The sequence below is a fragment of the Saimiri boliviensis genome, chromosome 12 (assembly GCF_048565385.1).
Source record: "Saimiri boliviensis isolate mSaiBol1 chromosome 12, mSaiBol1.pri, whole genome shotgun sequence".
Taxonomy (NCBI): domain Eukaryota; kingdom Metazoa; phylum Chordata; class Mammalia; order Primates; family Cebidae; genus Saimiri; species Saimiri boliviensis.
Genome location: NC_133460.1, coordinates 51,800,284 through 51,820,991, shown reverse-complemented (window position 1 = coordinate 51,820,991; position 20,708 = coordinate 51,800,284). Strand labels below are relative to the sequence as shown.

Genomic DNA, 20,708 nt, shown 5'->3' with positions numbered 1-20,708 from the left:
GTTTGTTGTTTTTTGCCTGTTTTTCACTCAGTGTAATTGTTCTGAGATTAATCTATGATGTTGTGTATATAAATAGCTCTCTTTTTTATTGTTGAGTACTACTCCTTGAATGAATTATCTTAATTTGTTTGTTCATTCATATTTAATGAATTTTGGGTTGTTTCTAGTTTGGGCTATTGCTCAACCATCTATTTTAAGGTAGGAAAAATATTTTTCTGGATGACCAAAAGGTATTAGAAGGAGTTGCTTCACTACATAGAAATTCAAAGCACTACAGCTGGGCTTGGAAGATCTGCACTGGTGTCATTTACTGGCTGTGGTACTTGGGGCCACAAACTGTAAACTTGCTGAGCCTGGATTTCTCATCCGTAAAACAAGATTAATAACACTTGCCTCCTAAGATTGTTGTGGTGATGATTAAATAAGACAATTCATCCATTTAACCTTTTATTCAAATATTAGCTATGACTACTATGGAAGCAGAGGGGATAGAACTGAGAAGTTAGGGAAGAGCTTGTCTTAGTCAACTTGGGCTGCCACAACAAAATACCATTGACCCGTGGTTTAAACAGCAGAAAAGTATTTCTCACTGCTTTGGAGGCAAGTTCAAGAACAGAGTACAAACATGGTCAGGTTTTAGTGAGGGCTCTCTTCTCGGTTTGCAGATGGATGCCTTCTCACTGTATCCTCACATGGCAGGAAGAGGGGATTCGCACCCTTGCTTTCTGGTGTTTCTTCTTTCCTCCCCCTTCTCCTCCCACTCCCTTCCCTCCCCTTCTACTGCCATCTTCTTCCTCCTTTTCCTTTTTTTTTTTTTTTTTGAGATGGAGTCTCACTCTGTTGCCCAGGCTGGAGTGCAGTGGAGTGATCTCTGCTCACTGCAACCTCCAGCTCCTGGGTTCAAGCAATTCTCCTGCGTCAGCCTCTCAAGTAGCTGGGATTACAGGCATGCACCACCATCCTGGCTAATTTTTGTATTTTTGCTTGAGACAGAGTTTCACCATGTTGGTCAGGCTGGTCTTGATCTCCTGACCTTAAGTGATTCACCTACTTTGGCTTCCCAAAGTGCTGGCAGGAATGAGCCACCATGCCCGGCCCTTCTTTTTCTTTTCTTTGAGACAGGGTCTCACTCTGTAACCAAGGATGGAGTATAATGGTGCGATCACAGCTCACTGCAGCCTTGACCTCTTGGGCTCAAGCAATCTCACCTTAGCATCCCAGGAAGCTGGGACTATAGGAATGTACCACCATAGTTTTGTATTTTTTATAAAGACAGGATCTCACCATGTTGCCCAGGCTGGTCTCAAACTCCCGAACTCAACCAGCTAGCCTGCTTGTCCTCCCAAAATGCTGTGAGTACAGATATGAGCCACCATGCCAGGCCTGGTGTCTCTTCTAAATTTTTTTTACAATTTTTTTTTTAATTCAATTTGTTTTTAAGATGGGGTTTCACCATGTTGGTCAGGCTGGTCTTGAACTCCCGACCTTAGGTGATCCACCCGCCTTGGCCTCCAAAGTGCTTGGATCATAGGCGTGGGCTACCATGCCTGGCCTACAATTTTTTTTTTTTTTAAAGATGAAGTCTCACTCTGTTACCCAGGCTGGAGTGCAGTGGCACGATCTCAGCTCACTGCAATCTCTGACTCACAGGTTCAAGCGATTCTCATGCCTCAGCCTCCCAAGTAGCTGGGACTAAAAGAGGCACATGCCTTGCTAATTTTTGTACTTTTAGTAGAGACGGGGTTTCATCATGTTGGTGAGGCTGGTCTCAAACTCCTGACCTCAAGTGATCCACCTGCAACAGCCTCCCAAAGTGCTGGGATTACAGGCATGAGCCACTGGGCCCAGCCCTGGCATCTCTTCTTATAAGGGCCAAACCTCATCGTGAAGCCCACCCCTCATCTAAATCTCAAGGCCTCATCTAAATCTCATTACCTCCCAAAAGCCCTACCTTCAATTACCATCTCATTGGGGGTGAGGGCTTCAACATATGGATGGTAGATGAGGGGAAGGAACCAATCCATAGCAGAACCCTTTTAATTTTTTTTTCCATTAGTCTATGGTATGGAGCTTTTAATTTTTTTAGGTCTCTTTATGGGCCTCTATAATGAGATCCAAAAGACATTGTCAAATATCATGGCTCTGAAGAAAAAAGATAAAAATATGTTAGTCAATGTCTCTTTCTTCTTGAGGGCAAGCTCTATTTGTTTTCCTCTCCTTTCACATTGCTTAATGTGTTATTCTTATATCAGGAACCCTATAAATATTTATTAAGGTAATAATAAGTACTTGTATAGTGCTCTATAGATTACAATGCATTTTCAGATACCTTATCTTATTCTGACCCACAAAGCTCCCCAAGGAACTATGAATAGCAGATAATATTAGCCTCATTGTTCCACCATCAAATGAGGGAAACTAAGATAAATTAGCCTCCTTGTTCCACCATTAAATGGGGGAAACTAAGACTCAGAGAGGTTAAAAACTGAGAGAAAAACCTGGCTCTTCAAATGCCAGCTCAGACAGTCTTCTACTTTGGTACCCTGGCTACCATTATTCTTGATAGGACTCGGGTGAGTGCTTTAGCCTCCAGTTAATACTAATATACAGCATCTTTGCAGGATAAAAGACCAATTTTATTTTTAGAAAACTAACAGTTGGTGGCATTTTGATACTTACACTGCAATATATGATTTTTTAAATTACTTTTTTTTTTTTTTTTTGAGACAGGGTCTTGTTCTGCTGCCCAGGCTGGAAAACAGTGACATAATCATAGCTTACTGCAGCCTCAAATTCCTGTCATCAAGTGATTCTCTTGCCTTGGCCTCCCAAAGTGCTAGGACTACAGGCATGAATGAGCCACCATGCCCGACCAATATATGCTTTTGCAGAAAACCACAAGAAATCTGAAATTTTCAGGATATTGTATTAGGACAGTAATTAGTTGCAAAAATGAAATAGATGCCGGGCGTGGTGGCTCATGCCTTTAATCCCAGCACTTTGGGAGGCCAAGGCCAGCAAATCACAAGATCAGGAGTTCAAGATGAGCCTGGCCAGCATAGTGAAACCCATCTCTACTAAAGATACAAAAATTACCCTGGTGTGGTGGCATGCACTTGTAATCACAGCTACTCTGGAGGCTGAGGCAGGAGGATTGCTTGAACCTGGGAGGCAGAGGTTGCAGTGAGCCAAGACCTCGCCATTGCACTCAAGCCTGGGTGACAGAGTGAGACTCTGTCTCAAGAAAAAAAAAAGTACTAAAAATAATACTCTTTACTAATTACAAGTAATTTCTTTCTTATATATGTTTCTGATTTAATCAGCACACTAAATATTACCTCAGGATTAATTATTTCCCAATTTTCTCTTTTTCTAGTCTTACTTAGAACAGTTTTTTGACTTACTATAAATGTGTAATAATGAACAGTACATAGTACACCTATTTTGCATTTTTATTGGTGTAGAAAGCTCTGTTTGTTTTGTTTTGTTTTGTTTTTTTTTTCATTTTCTTTGGCGATGATTTTCCCTTCCTTTACTCCCTTCTGGAAGAGAAGACTTTTTTCCTACAGATAAAAGAATAAGAAATAGCTGGTGACTCTTCTTGGCTAATCACTCTTATTACAATTGCTTGGTCTTAAATTAGATGTTATCTCATAGGCTCTAAATTGGTACTTTTTATGGCTAGCACATGACAAAGGGCTTAGCAAATGCTCCTGGATATGGAATAAGCTGGACTGTGTATTCTTTGTAATCAAACCTCCAGATATTATGATTGTAAGTTCTGATTTTGAAAATATAAGAGCTATTTATTTATAAAAAGGGACTTAATCTATCCGCATTATAATAATTCCAGCTCCCCCTCTAACAAAAATGAATTGTTAAAGAAATAATTAAAAGGGCATAAAGATTCTGGTATTTTTCTATTCATTTTCATATAAATTAGATTTCATAGTTCATGGAGTCTCATGAAATGAGACTTTGTAACAAGATTTGTAATATTTTAGGTTTTTCTGAAAATCTAGAAATGTTATAAACCTAATGTTGATTTTTGAGTAGTTCAATACTACATGCTTCATTAATTAAAGAATGCTAGGCCATGCACAGTGGCTCATGCCAGTAATCCCAGCACTTTGGGAGGCTAAGGCGGGTGGATACCTGAGGTCAGGAGTTCGAGACCAGCGTGGCCAACATGGTGAAACCCCATCTCTACTAAAAATACAAAAATTAGCCAGGCATGGTGGCACATGTGTGTAATCCCAGCTACTAGGGAAACTGAGGCAGGAGGATTTCTTGAATCTGGGAGGCGGAGGTTGCAGTGAGCTGAGATTGTGCCACTGCACTCCAGCGTGTGCAACAGAGCGAGACTCTGTCTTTAAAAAAAAAAAAAAAAAAAAAAGCACTAAATAATGTTCCTGTCTTGTTCTACAGATTGGTAACATTCTGCAATAGTGTAGCCTGGTGACATTTAAAATGCATCAAGCTATAATTGGTAAATTAAAAAAGAGAAACCTAAGTATATAATTAAATTAAATTAATTACTTTGAGATGAGGTCTTACTCTGTTGCTCAGGCTGGAGTGCAGTGGTGTAATCCTGGCTCACTGCAGCCTTAGCCTCCCAGGCCCAAGTGATCTTCTCACCTCAGCCTCCGAAGTAGCTTGAACCACAGGCAAGCGTCACCACACTGGCTAATTCATTTATTTATTTATCTTGAGATGGAGTTTTGCTCTTGTCGCCCAGGCTGGAGTGCAATGGCATGATCTCAGCTCACTGCAACCTCCACCTCCCAGGTTCAAGCAGTTCTCTTGCCTCGGCTTCCCGAGTAGCTGGGACTACAGGCACCCTCCACCATGCCCAGCTAATTTTTCTATTTTTAGCAGAGACGGGTTTCACCATGTTGACCAGTCTGGTCTCGGACTCCTGACCTCAAGGGAACCACCAACCTCAGCCTCCCAAAGTGCTGGGATTACAGGCGTAAGCTACCATGCCCAGCACTATTTTTATCTTTTGTTGAAAATTATATAATTTAAAGTTAGCAAAGGTAGCCAGTAGAACAAAAAAGAAAAACTGAAGTGAAGAGGTGATAAGGAAAAGTGAGAAGTGATTTAATAGTGCCCAATGTCATATCTTTTACAAGTAGCTATCAATAGATATCGTTCAAAGCTGATAAGAAATAGAGATACTTTATTTTATACCTGGTAATACTATTTTAAAATGTTAGCCATATTTGTATATTATTTTTATATTAAAATCTAAAAAATTAAAACATATTATTGTATTATGACATCTCAGCCTTATTGTTCTTAAATGAGACTTAGCTTAGAACAAGCATTTTGAGCTCCAATTCTCCATCCTTAAACTGATTCAGGAGGCAGGAAGGCAGCTTCCCAGGGAATATGGCTGTACTTTAACTGCTACTGAAAATAAAGCATTATCCAGGCTGTGGAGTAATATTCATTACTCCTCACTGGGAAACTAGAGTAAGTGTACTCTTCATATCTCATGCTGGTAAGCAGAGGAACAAATGGAAGTGACTTGCCAGTCCCTGGTCAAGTAGTCCTAGTCTACTGGAAAAGAAATATTTAATGTGCTTGTAAAGAAATATTTAATGGGTATGCAGGGCTGGAGTTTCTATGTGTAAATAGTTCATATTGTAACTAAATTCTTTAGTATAGAAATAAACCGGCCAGGCGCAGCGGCTCACACCTGTAATTCCAGCACTTAGGCAGGCCAAGGCAGGTGGATCACCTGAGGTCAGGAGTTTAAGACCAGACTCACCAACATGGAGAAACCCTGTCTCTACTAAAAATACAAAATTAGCCAGGCATGGTGGCGCATCCCTGTAATCTCAGCTACTCGGGAGGCTGAGGAAGGACAGTCGCTTGAACCTGGGAGGCGGAAGCTGTGCTGAGCGAGATTGCACCATTGCACTCCAGCCTGGGCAACACTGCGAGACTGTCTCAAAAAAAAAAAAGAAAAAGAAAGAAAAAAGAAATAAACCAAGTTTTGTAGAGGCTACAGCCTAGAAAAATATTTTGTATATGATGAGCATTTAGTAATTTTCTATTAAATTGAAAGGAATGCATAATGATACACAATGATACTGATACTAAACCAATGAATCAAAAATCACGTGAATTGAGAAGCCTGAAAACAATAGGGGCAGAGAAGAAGCCACAAAACCAGCACCTAATACTTATTTCTTTTTTTTTTTTAAAATATAACTTTATTTTGATGTGGTCTGACTAGCATCCTGGCTATCAGGATGCTAGTGAAGACATTTCCCAAACATCTGAATGGGAGCTGAAGACTAGTGAAGTATGACACATCCATAAGTTGTATCATAATACCATGTCCACCTTTGAGCCTAGAGTTATTAATGTAACATCTTGGTATGTGTTCTTATATGTAAATCCAAGGAGCCCATCATGATTAAACATCTCATATTTATGAACAAAGGGGTTGAAGTGAGGATGCCCTATTAATTGCCACCATTTGGATTCTCCTATGAGCAAACTTGGAGACAAAGATTGGAATGCAAGTAGGTTAATTGAGAGGTGAGGGAAATGGAGAAAGACGGACAGGAAAAGGAAGGTAGTTAACAAAGGAGGCATCATCAACACAGCTTCTGCGGTAGTATGGGAGGGGCACCAACAGACAACAGGACTAAATTGCCTACCAGCTTTTAGAATGCGGCTGGCTTTAATTTTTTTTTTTCATACTGAATCTCATTCTTTATGATTTTAATTTTATTTTAAAAACTAATGTATCATTTCTTGTTTATCCACGTTTGTTGAGTGAGATGCACAACTCTTCAGTTTACTATCCTGTATTTGATACTTGTTACTATTCTAGACCATTTATGATCCTGGATCACTTTTCAGGGTCATCCTACCATGTCAAACAGATTTATGGGAAAATATTTGTGTGTGTATGTGTTTTCACTTTTGCTTTGGGCATTCCTTACTATTATTATTTTTTGCATGATAAAATATGTCAAGCATACTGAAAATAATATAACTGATGTCCAGCTATTCACCATGCAGATTTTATTTGCTTTGGATTTCTTTTTTCCCCTGAGACGGAGTCTTGCTCTGTCGCCCAGAGCTGAAGTATAATGGCTTGATCTGGGCTCACTGCAACCTCTGCCTCCTGGGTTCAAGTGATTCTCCTGCCTCAGCCTCCCAAGTAGCTGGGATTACAGGTGTGCACCACCATGCTCAGCTAATTTTTGTAATTTTAGTAGAGACAGGGTTTCACCATGTTGGCCAGACTGGAGTGTCTCGAACCCCTGACCTTGTGATTTGCCCGCCTCAGCCTCCAAAAGTGCTAGGATTACAGGCATGAGCCACCATGTCCAGCCAAGTATTTTTTAATAAACAAAAAGTTCTAGATAAGTTAAAGCCCTGTCCCTTCATCCCTTTTCCTTTTTCTCTTTCTTTTTTATGATAATTACTATCTTCAAGGTGGTATGTATTCTTTTTTTTTTTTTTTTTTTTGAGACAGAGTGTCGCTCTTGTTACCCAGGCTGGAGTGCAATGGCACGATCTCGGCTCACCGCAACCTCCGCCTCCTGGGTTCAAGCAATTCTCCTGCCTCAGCCTCCTGAGTAGCTGGGACTACAGGCACGCGCCACCATGCCCAGCTAATTTTTTGTATTTTTAGTAGAGACGGGGTTTCACCATGTTGACCAGGATGGTCTCGATCTCTCGACCTCGTGATCCACCCGCCTCGGCCTCCCAAAGTGCTGGGATTACAGGCTTGAGCCACCGCGCCCGGCCGGTGGTATGTATTCTTTCCGCATTTGTTTTTCTACTTCTATTTTATGCATATTCATTAAGAGTATTTTTTTAAAGTTTATTTAACTGATATAATATGCATTTTGAAATTTGCTTTTAATAACACATATTTTAGTATTGACTTCTCTATATTGTTACATTTAGTGTTTTATAGATTTCTATTGTATAAATAAATCACAGTGGCTATATTTGTCTACTGGTGCATCAGTTGTTCTCAAAATTTTTTTTTTTTTTTTTGAGACAAGATCTCACTCTGTCACCCAGGCTACAATGCAGTGGCATGATCACAGCTCACTGTAGCCTCCACTTCCTGGGCTCAAGCAATCCTCCCACCTCAGCTTCCCAAGTTCAGGTACACACCACCATGCTCAGTGAATTTAAAATTTTTTTTGTAGAGATGGGGTCTTGATTGTTGCCCAGGCTGGCCTCAAACTCCTGGCCTCAAGTGATCCTCCTGCCTCAGCCTCCAAAAGCACTGGGATTACAGGCATGAGCCATCATGCCTGGCCTCTAATTTTTGATATTATAAAAAGTGCTGCAATGTACATGTGCTAAATTCTCTCTAGGGTATTGTTTTAGTTCATTTTGTGTTGCATAACAAAATAGCACAGACTGGGCAATTTTTTTTTTTTTTTTTTTTTTTTTTTTTTTAGACAAAGTCTTACTCTGTCACCCAGGCTAAAGTGTAGTGGTGCCATTTTGGCTCACTGCAACGTCTACCTCCCGGGCTCAAGAGATTCTTGTGCCTCAGCTTCCTGAGTAGCTGGGAGTACAGGCCTGTGCCACCATGACTGGCTAATTTTTTGTATTTTCAGTAGAGAGGGGGTTTCATCATGTTGGCCAGGCTGGTCTCAAACTCTTGGCTTCAAGTGATCCGCCTGCCTCAGCCTGTCAATTTATAAAGAAAAAAAATTTTATTTCTCATAGTTCTGGAGGCTGGAAATTTCAATTATCAAGGTGCCTGCATCTGGCGAGGGCCTTTTCACTGAGTGAATGCTGAGGTTCCACCTGCACCTCTCTAGAAACCTTGCCCTCAAGGTCCTAGCATGCCTCTAAGGTGTCTGAAATACCTTTGGGATCATTCTCCCATTGTCTCGATGAATAGGAGCTTGTTTTCTTCTATCCATATTAATCTATTTAGCAAAAGTTTACTTGGCCACAACCTTAGCTGTCTCTCCCTAAAACACTTTTCCATGCCAGGATAAAATTTTTCAAATTTTTAACTATTTACTCCTCTTTTAGTTATATATTCCATCTTTAAATCATTTTTCTCTTCTCTCATTTTGCTAGAAGCAGCCAAAAGAAGCTATGTGGCACTTCAAATGCTTTGCTGCTTAGATATTTCTTCTGCCAGATATCCTAGTTCACTGCTCATAAATTCTGCTTTCTACAAAATCCCAGGACATGGACACCATTCTGCTAAGTTCTCTGCAACTATATATAAAAAATGGCCTTTATTCTAGTTTTCAATACTTTCTTCTTTATTTCCATCTGAAACATCATCAAAATGGCCTTTATTGTCCATATTTCTATAAATATTTTGATCATGATCACTTAAATAATCTCTAAAAAGTTTCACACTTTCTCTGCATTTTTTATTGTTCCCAGACCAAACTGAGGGTTGGGCTGCTATTTTTCAAGGCCCAGTAACAAGATGCAAACAAACTGGGAGGAATAAAGTTTTTATTTCTGTAACTGGGTACAGAGAGAAGGTCTGAAAATTATCACCAAACCAACTCAAAATTACAAAGTTTTGTTTTTTGAGACGGAGTTTTGCTCTTGTCACCGAGGCTGGAATGCAATGGCGCCATCTCCATTGGCTGTAACCTTGTTCCCTCGGGTTCAAGTGATTCTCCTGCCTCATCCTCCCAAGTAACTGGGATTACGGGTGCCCGCCATCCCACTCGGCTAATTTTTTAAATTTTTATTTTGAGTAGAGATGGCTTTTCCCCATGTTGGCCAGTCTGGTCTCAAATTCCTGCCCTCAAGCGATCTGCCTGCCTGGGCCTCCCAAAGTGCTGAGATTACAAGCGTTAGCCACTCGCACCCAGCCAAAATTACAAAGTTTTTTAGAGCTTATATATCTTTTAAGCTATATGTCTATGCATAAGTGTGCCTTCATCTAAAGACATAAGTAACATCTTTTCTTGTTTGTTTTTTGAGGCAGAATTTCACTCTTGTTGTCCAGGCTGGAGTGCAATGGCACAATTTCAACTCACTGCAACTTCTGCCTCCCAGATTGAACTAATTCTCCTGCTCAGCTTCCTGAGTAGCTGGGATTACAGGTGCATGCCCCCACACCCAGCTAATTTTGTATTTTTTAGTAGAGACGGGGTTTCACCATGTTTGTCAGGCTGGTTTCAAAATCCTGACCTCAGGTGATTCACCTGCCTCAGCCTCCTGAAGTGCTGGGATTACAGGTATGAGCCACTGTACCTGGCCTAATAACTTTTTTTTAACCTGTAACTAAGGTCTGAGTCCTGAAGACCTTCTGGCACCTCAGTAAATTTACTTAATCTAAATGGGTCTAGGTGCTGGGGTGATTACCCTTATCTTGTCTCTGCTAAATCATAGAGGTTTGGGGAGTTCCTCCAGGCCTCTAATAAACATGTTTGTGGAGTCCTGAGGAGTCTCTTCAGATCCCCAATAAAACTTGTTTAATCCCAAATGGGTCCTGTTAAAAATTCTTTCATTATTTTTTCATGCTTTAAGGCCCAGGAAAGACCTAGGCTTTTGTTACATTCCAGGCTTTGTATACGGGTACTGGCTTTTTTCAGCTTTTAATATTTAATTTAACCACTCAGTCAGTACTGAAACAGTCGTTATGGAGGCCTGCGTTATTGAGACCTGGCCTACCACATATCTTCTTGTGAGCCCTAGCTAGAATTGCCCTTAACACTCGATTCACAGCAATCCAGGCTTTTTCTATGCTGGCCCTCCACATTCTTCCAGCTTCTACCCATTACCTAGTTCCAAAGCCACTTCCCTATTTTCAGGTATTTGTTGCAGCCACAACTCCACTCTGAGTGTCAATTTTCAAGTCCATTTCATGTTGCCATAACAGAATATTACAGACTGGGTAATTTATAAAGAAATTTATTTCTCACCGTTCTGGAGACTAGAAAGTCCAATATCAAGGTGCCTGTATCTGGTAAGGGCCTTGTGACTGAGCTATCCCATAGCGGAGGGAAGCCGGGTAAGACAGCACACCCATCAGAGAGAGCAAGAGATCAAATTCAAAGCCTCACGCCCTTCTATTATTGGCATTAATCCATCTATTAGGGTGGAGACCTCATGACATAAACTCTTCCCATTAGGCCCCACCTCTCAACACTATTGAATTGGGATTAAGTTTCCAACATATGCTTTTTTTTGGGGAGACACATTCAAACCATAGCAGGTGTCTACATAGAAACGGCTTGTCCATTCATGTAGCTTATTTATTTTATTTTATTATTCATTTATTTTTGAGATGGAGTCTTGCTCTGTCGCCCAGGCTGTAGTGCAATGGCACAATCTTGGCTCACTGCAACCTTGCCTGCCAGGTTCAAGCAATTCTCCTGATTCAGCCCCCTGAATAGCTGGGATTACAGGTGTGCCACCACACCCAACTAATTTTTTTTTTTTTTTTTTTTTGTATTTTCAGTGTAGACAAAGTTCCACCATGTTGGCCAGGCTAGTCTCAAACTCCTGACCTCAAGAGATCTGCCCGCCTCGGCCTCCCAAATGCTAGGATTACAGGTATGAGTCACTGTGCCTGGCTCATTCATGTAGTTTATAATAACTTCTTCAGGGTAGAAGTTTTTACTTTATGTCTTTAATGTAGTTGGGATTTATTGTTGTGTATACTATAAGGCAGGAATCTAATCTTCTCTTTTTTTTTTGAGATGAAGTCTCACTCTTGTCACTTAGGCTGGAGTGCAATGGTGCAATCTTGGCTTATAACAACATCTACCTCCTGGGTTTAAGCAATTCTCCTGCCTCAACCTCTCGAGTAGCTGGGATTAGAGGCACCTGCCACCATGCCTGGCTAATTTTTGTATTTTTAGTAGAGATGGTGTTTTACTATATTGGCCAGGCTGGTCTCGAACTCCTGATCTCAGGCAATCTGCCCGCCTTGACCTCCCAAAGTGCTGGGATTACAGCTGTGAGTCACTGAGCCCGGCCTAATTTTCTCTTTTTATTTACGTATGAAAAAAATATGAAAAATTTCTTTTCTACGTTAAACTATATACTTCAGATATATGTCTAACTCACAAAGTCTTTTTAAAAACCATAACCATGGCTGGGCATGGTGGCTCATGCTCGTAATCCCAGCACTTTGGGAGGCCGAGACAGGTGAACTACCTGAGGTCAAGAGTTGGAGACCAGCCTGGCCAACATGGTGAAACCCTATCTTTACTAAAGTCAGTTGTTTCCCTTCTGAATACAATCTACTTGTTTGGCTGCTTTTGAGAAGTTTCCTCATCAATGTTTTGTTAGAATCTGAATAATGTTATCAACCTCTTGATAAGTAAAAACAAAAAATGCTTAAAAGAATGGTACTTTTGGCCGGGCGCGGTGGCTCAAGCCTGTAATCCCAGCACTTTGGGAGGCCGAGGCGGGTGGATCACGAGGTCATGAGATCGAGACCATCCTGGTCAACATGGTGAAACCCCGTCTCTACTAATGGTGCAAAAAATTAGCTGAGCATGGTGGCGCGTGCCTGTAATCCCAGCTACTCCGGAGGCTGAGGCAGGAGAATTGCCTGAACCCAGGAGGCGGAGGTTGCGGTGAGCCGAGATCGCGCCATTGCACTCCAGCCTGGGTAATAAGAGCGAAACTCCGTCTCAAAAAAAAAAAAAAAAAAAAAAAAAAAAAGAATGGTACTTTTGAAGGATTTGGGAAGTAACAAGCCATCTGGGCCCTCCCAGAATCTCTTAATGATCTTGCATCCTTTATTTCCCTAATTTTGTTTTTCAGTTTCTGGGGCATTATTCTGTCATTCACGTAAATGTTGAACTTCTTTAATGTCTTTTGACTGACTCTCATTCAGAGCATACAACTTACTTTCACTGTATGGCAAGTTTAGCATGGAAATCAGCATGATGGCTGGGTATGGTGGTTCACACCTATAATCCCAGCACTTTGGGAGGCCAAGGCAGGTGGATCACTTGAGCCCAGGTGTTCAAAACCAGCCTGGGCAACATGGCAAAATCTCATCTCTACCAAAAAAAAAAAAATTATCTGCGTGGGGGCTGTGCACTTGTAGTAGTCTCAGCTACTCAGGAGGGTAAGATGGGAGGATCACCTGAGTCCAGGAGATCAAGCATGCAGTGAGCCATGATCATGCCACTGCACTGCAGCCTAGGTGACAGAGTGAGACCCTGTCTCAAAAAGAAAAGAAAAGAAAAGAAAATCAGCCATGGCATTTCCTTGATATTTAGGGTTGGTTTTAAGAGTATGAGCTTCCACTTTTTTTTCAGACAGAATCTTAGATCTGTCACCCAGGCTAGAGTGCAGCGGAAATCTCGTCTCACTGCAACCTCCATCTCCTCCTGGGTTTAGGTGATTCTCATGTTTCAGCCTTTGGAGTAGCTGTGATTATAGGCATGTGCCGGTATCCCAGCTACTCGAGAGGCTGAAGCAGGAGAAAAAAAAAAAAAAAAAAAAAAATATATATATATATATATATATATATATATATTTTAGGTGGGTGTGGTGGCACATGCCTGTAATCACAGCTACTCGAAGAGTCCAGGTATTTATATATATATATATATATATATATATATATATATACACACACACACACACACACACACACATACACAGAGTTTTTTACTCTTGTTGCTCAGGCTGGAGTGTAATGGCACAATCTTGGCTCACTGCAACCTCCACCTCCCAGGTTCAAGTGAGTTTCCTGCTCAGCCTCCCAAGTAGCTGGGATTACAGGCATCAGGCATGCCCTACCATGTCTGGCTAATTTTGTATTTTTAGTAGAGATGGGGTTTCTCTATGTTGGTGAGGCTGGTCTCGAACTCCCCACCTGAGGTGATCCGTCCGCCTTGGCCTCCCAAAGTGCTGGGATTACAGGCATGAGCCACCACACCCAGCCAATATTTTGTATTTTTAATAGAGATGGGTTTTGCTATGTTTGCTAGGCTGGTTTTGAACTCCTGGGCTCAAGTGATCCACCTGGCTCAGCCTCCCAAAGTGGTGGGATAACAGGCGTGAGCCACCATTTTTTTTTTTTTTAAGTATAGAGATGTGGGTCTCATCGTCTTGCCCATCCTGGTCTTGAACTCCTGGGCTTAAGTGATCTTCCTTAATCCCAGCACTGGCCTCCCAAAGTGCTGGGATTATAAGTGTGAGCCCCTACACCTGGCTGAGCTTCAATTTTTATAATAATTGTTGTAATTATAAGGCCATTATAATGGCAAGTTATAATTGTAAGGCCATTAATTATTTTGCCTGATGATTTTTTTTTTTTTTTTTTTTTTTGGCCACGCACCAGGGCAGAAAAGAGAGAAGACCCTAAGAACGTTCAGAGAGAATACATTTAAAAGCTCAAGAAACAAAATTACATTATACTTCTTGAAACCAGCGCTGGAAGCTAGAAGACAGTGGTATAATATCTCAAAAATCCTCAAGGAAAAGTATTTCTAATAGAGTTCTATACCTAGTCATACTATCAGTTAAGTACACAGGTGGGCTAAAGACATTTTCAGACATATAAAATCTCAAAAAACTTTCCATTCTTTTTTTTTTTTTTTTTTTTTTTTGAGACAGAGTCAGTCTGTCTCCAGACACCAGGCTGGAGTGCAGTGGCCCAATAATGGCTCACTGCAACCTCCGCTTCCCGGGTTCAAGCAATTCTCCTGCCTCAGCCTCCCAAGTAGCTGGGACTACAGGCGCATGCCACCACACCCAGCTAATTTTTGTATTTTTAGTAGAGACAGGGTTTCACCATGTTGGCCAGGATAGTCTTGATCTGCCCGCCTCAGCCTCCCAAGGTGCTGGGATTGCAGGCGTGAGCCACTGCGCCCGGCCAAACTTTCCATTCTTTTTTAGGAGGCTATCACCCAAAAAGAAGAATAAAAAAGAAATGCTCATTGAGAAACAAAGAGCAAAGCAAGAATGAGTGAGACGAAGAGTCTAGGTACTAGGAGATCTGTAAGAGAGGTGAAAAGAATTCCCAAATTGATAATGAATGTAAGTTCATGAATGACAGCTATGTAGGAGGCCAAGTAAACAAATGATAGAGATTGGAACAAAAAGATGGGGGAGGGGAGTTCCAAGAGGAACAAAATTGAAAATGGTTGCATTCATTTATTTATTTGTTTATTTTTTAGAGATGGGGTCTCACTATGTTGCCCAAGCTGGTCTCAAACTCCTGGGCTCAAGCTAGCCTCCTACTTCAGCATCCCTAAGTGCTGGGATTATAGGCATGACTGCCTGAAAGTGGTAGCTTTTCTGATGAGTTTGAACATTGTGAAAGAAAATATATTCATTCACAGTGAATACTCATTGAGTACTCACTTTGAGTCACAAACATGGAGCCATTTTCAGGGAGCTTTCTTTCTAGCAGAGGAAGTAAGATAATAAATAAGCAAACTGTATAGCATACTAGAAGGCAATAAAGACTATTAAAAAAGACAAAGTAGGCCAGGCGTGGTGGCTCACACCTGTAATCCTAGCACTCTGGGAGGCTGAGGCAGGCGGATCACAAGGTCAAGAGTTCGGACTAGCCTGGCCAAGATGGTGAAACTCCACCTCTGCTAAACATCTAAAAATTAGCCAGGCATGGTGGTACACACCTGTAGTCCCAGCTACTCGGGATGCTGAGGCAGAAGAATCGCTTAAACCCGTGAGGCAGCAGTTGCAGTAAGCCGAGATCAACCCACTGCACTCCAGCATAGGTGACAGAGCAAGATTCCATCTAAAAAAAAGACTAACGCAGGGGAAGGACGATTAAAACTGCTGTAGACGGGGAGGTGGGTAAAGTGTGTATTGTAGCTTTAAATAGGATGGTTGAGTATGCGTAGTTGGGGAATTCATGTGGAGGTCAGAGTGGAAGCAGGTGTGAGAGGGTCCAGCATATTGTAGCTTTAAATAGGATGGTTGAGTATGCGTAGTTGGGGAATTCATGTGGAGGTCAGAGTGGAAGCAGGTGTGAGAGGGTCCAGCATATTGTAGCTTTAAATAGGATGGTTGAGTATGCGTAGTTGGGGAATTCATGTGGAGGTCAGAGTGGAAGCAGGTGTGAGAGGGTCCAGCAGAAGAAAACATGGCTGCCAAAGTGTTTGAGTCTGTTGGCAAGTTTGGCCTGGCCTTAGCTGTTGCAGGAGGCATGGTGAACTCGGCCTTATATAATGTGGATGCTGGGCACAGAGCTGTCATCTTTGACCAATTCCGTGGAGTACATGACATTGTGGTACAGGAAAGGGCTCACTTTCTCATCCCATGGGTACAGAAACCAATATCTTTTACCGCTGTTCTCGGCCACATAATGTGCCAGTCATCACTGGTAGCAAAGATTTACAGAATGTCAACATCATACTGCACATCCTCTTCTGGCCTGTCGCTAGCCAGCTTCCTCACATCTTCATCAGCATTGGAGAGGACTATGATGAGCGTGTGCTGCCGTCCATCATGACTGAGATCCTCAAGTCAGTAGTGGCTTACTTTGATGCTGGAGAACTAATCACCCAGAGAGAGCTGGTCTCCAGGCAGGTGAGCAACAACCTTACGGAGCGAGCAGCCACCTTTGGGCTCATCCTGGACGACGTGTCCTTGACACATCTGACCTTTGAGAAGGAGTTCACAGAAGCTGTGGAAGCCAAATACGTGGCTCAGCAGGAAGCAGAGAGGGCCAGATTTGTGGTGGAAAAGGCTGAGCAGCAGAAAAAAAAAGCGGCTATCATCTCTGCTGAGGGTGACTCCAAGGCAGTTAAGCTGATTGACAACTCACTGGCCACCGCAGGGGACGGCCTGATCAGGCTGCACAAGCTGGAAGCTGCAAGGACATCCCATACCAGCTCTCACGCTCTTGGAACATCACCTGCCCGCCAGCGGGGCAGTCCGTGCTCCTCCAGCTGCCCTAGGGAGGGCCCACCCTGCCTGCACCTCCATGGGCTGACTGGGCCACAGCCCCAATGATTCCTGACACTGCATTCCTTCTGCCCCCACCCCAGAAATCACTGTGAAATTTCGTGATTGGCTTAAAAGGAAGGAAATAAAGGTAAAATCACTTCAGATCTCTAGTCTATCAAATGAAACATTTTCATTCTTCTCACATCCATCTACTTTTTTATCCACCTCCCTACCAAAAATTGCTAAGTCTCTATGCAAACTGGCTTTAGGTCCCAATTCGGGGCCTGCTGGAGCTCCGGCCTGAGCACCAGCATTTGGCAGCACGCAGGTAGGACAGTGTGTGATGGACTGGGGAGCACAGGTGTCTGCCTGGGTCCATGCGTGGCCTCCATCCTGTCGCTGATGGAAGATTTGCAGATGAGGGCATGTGGCTGAATGGAGAAAACAGGCCTCCACCTTCCCAGTGGTTCCTGTGCAGATGCTGCTCAAGAGAGGCGCCGGGGAGGGGCAGAGAGGAAGTGGTCTGTCTCTTACCATAAGGCTGATTCTCTTTAACTGTGTGACCAGTGGAAGCAGGTGTGTGTGAACTTGGCACAGATTGAAGAATCTGCCCCTGTTGAGGTGGGTGGGCCTGAATGTTACCCTCCAGGTCCTATAACTTGGATGGATTTGGATAGTGAGAAAGGAGACCTGGACAGAGATGTGAGTCCTGTCGAAGACTTCCTCTCTATGCCCTTGCTTGGTCCCTCTCAAATACCCAGTGGAATTCCAACTTGAAGGATTGCATCCTGCTGGGGCTGAATGTGCCTGCCAAAGACATGTCCAACCTGCGTTCCTGGCTCCCCCATTCAAAGACTGCCCTTCTCAAGGGCTCTGTGCCTGCGTTGGGAAGGAGACAACCATGGGAAGGAAACAAATGTGTATAAACTGCTGTCAATAAATGACACCCAGACCTTCTGGCTAAAAATAAATAAATTAATAAATAGGATGGTCAAGTTCGACCTCACTGTGCAGTAATATTTCAGCCACGACCTGAGGGAAGTTAGACAATTGGTCAGTGGATGGATATATGGCAGAATTTTCCAGGAAGAGGGAACTGCCAGTGAGGGTGAAGAAGTGTAAGAGGTACAGATGCAGGAGCAAGACAAATGAGGTCAGGGAGGTACAGGGTAGGGGGGATATGTCAGATCCTGTGGGCCTTATAGATCCCTGTAATAACTTGCTTTGCTTCTGAAGAAGAGGGAGAGCTGCTGTAGAAGTGAAACGACTGACATACATTTTACAAGGTTCACTCTTACTTCCATCTGAGAATAGACTATTGGCAGATGAGAGTGGAAACAGAGGTAATAAAGAAGCAATTATCCCAATAATTCAGGCAAAAGATTGGTAGCACAGACTACTGTGATATATCTGTTGAAGAGCTGAAGGAAGAATTAGTGATAGAGGCAGAGAAGACTAAGCAAAGTAAATGAAGGAATCAATTACTAACTGTAGAGAAACCAGGAAATGGCATAAAGAGAGGTAACCACAGCAGTCCACATGAATCAGTTGTGAATAACATTTACCTAGTGCTATGGTTTGGATATGGTTTGTTTGTCCCCAGGAAACTCATGTTGAAATTTGATCCCCAACTTGGCAGTGCTGAGTGGTGGGGCCTAGTGGGAAGCATTTGCATTATGAGAGCAGGTGCTGTTCTTCAGGCAGTGAGTTTTTGCCCTTGAGAAACTGTATTAATTCTCTCAGGAATGGATTAATTCCTGAGGGAATGGGTTGTTATAAAGCCAGGATGCCCTCAGGTTTCCCCCTCTTCACACGCATCTACTTCCCCTTTGACCATCTCCACCGTGTTGCGACACAGCATGAAAACCCTTGACAAGGCTGGGTGTGGTGGCTCACGCCTGTAATTCCAGCACTTTGGGATCTGAGGTGGGCAGATTACCTGAGGTCAGGAGTTCAAGGCCAGCCTGGCCAACATGACAAAACCCCGTCTCTACTAAAAATATAAAAATTAGCCAGGTGTGGTGGCATGCACTTGTAGTCCCAGCTACTCGTGAGGCGGAGGCAGAAGAATCGCTTGAACCTGGAGGCAGAGGTTGCAGTGAGCTGAGGTTGTGCCACTGCACTCCAGCCTGGATGACAGCAAGACTCCATCTCTAGAAAACAAAAACAAAAACCTCGCCAAAAGCCAGGGCCATGCCCTCAAACGTTTCAGCCAGCAGAGCCATCAGTGAAATAAACCTCTTTTCTTTATAAATTACTTCGTCTTGGTTATTCTTTTATAGAAAAAGAAAATAGACTAAGAAACAGTCACAATCATGTAAACACAAAATGTTAATTTAACAAAATATTATTATTTGGCTATCTTGGGAAGCTATGTGGTGAAAGTACGGCTCATTTACCTAACACGAAGAGTTCCTATATATCTCTTTAAAAAATTCAATACAATAGGAAAATGTGCAAAGGATATAAACGGTCAATTCAGAGAAAAAGGACATATGGGTCTTACACATATAAAGCTCAATTTCCCTCAAAATAATATTTTTTTAAAAAAAGGAAAATTGCTAGGCGCAGTGGCTCACTCCTGTAATACCAGCACTTTGGGAGGCCGAGGTGAGTAGATCACGAGATCAGGAGATTGAGATCATCCTGGCCAACATGGTGAAACTCTGTCTCTACTAAAAAATACAACATACAAAATTACAAAAATTAGCTGGGCGTGGTAGTGTGTGCCTGTAATCCCAGCTACTCGGAGGCTGAGGCAGGAGAATTGCTTGAACCCAGGAGGCAGAGATTGCAGTGAGCTGAGATTACGCCACTCCACTCCAGTCTGGCAACAGAGCGAGACTCTGTCTCAAAATAAAAATAAAAATAAAAAAGGAAAATAAAGGCCGGGCATGTTGGCTCATGCCTGTAATCCCAGCACATTGGGAGGCCAAGGTTGGTGAATCACGTGAGGTCAGGGGTTCCAGACCAGCCTGGCCAACATGGTGAAACCCTGTGTCTACTAGCAAAAATTAGTCAGGCATGGTGGCGCATGCCTATAATCCCAGCTACTCAGTAGGCTGAGGCAGGAGAATCGCTCTAACCCAGGAGGCGGAGGTTGCAGTCAGCTGAGACTGCACCACTGTTCTCCAGCCTCGGCAACAAGAGCCAATCTCTGTCTCAAACACACACACACACACACACACACACACACACACACAAACATTAAAACCTCATGGAGATGTCACATTTTTACCTAACCAGATTGACAAATATACAGAATTTTTATAATACACTATGTTGGGGAGGATAATAAACATACATTCTCATACACTGCTTGTAGAGTGTAAATTGCCATGTCAATTTGATAAAATTATAAAAATTACAAAATGTAGATATCTCTTTCCAGAAAGATCTTGTTGCCCCAGCCCCTAGGAGTTCTGGCAGCAGACCGTCTTCAATTGTCAGCCTCTTCAAGTTTTGCCTCAGCAGCAAAAAGCTGTCTCTCCCAAGGATATGCTTTTCTGTGGCAGCCCACATCCAGTGACTGATATAGAGGTCTTGCCATTTCCCCCCAGTGCAGGACAACTCCGCTGAGTCATTTCAGCTCTACAGCTTTCCTATGGGGTTATCTTAGGCTGTGTAAGTGCATTACAGGTCAGCTTTCTCTTCTGCCAAATTCCCCTTCTTTCTTCTCCCTTCCATAGCTGTTGAACCCAAGCGTACCTCCTAATAAATGTCTAGAACTCTAAATTTCTGTCTAGAACTCTAAAAGTCTGCTTTCAAGAGAAATCAGTCTGTGAAACTCATGACTCCACAACTTCATTTCCAGAAGTTTACACAGACTCACACAT

General features: G+C 42.5%; 1 pseudogene; it reads left to right on the top strand.

The window, feature by feature from the left end:
- Window positions 1–15,999: 15,999 nt before the first annotated feature.
- LOC101032311 (prohibitin 1 pseudogene) lies at window positions 16,000–16,883 on the top strand (annotated as a pseudogene).
- Window positions 16,884–20,708: the final 3,825 nt, after the last annotated feature.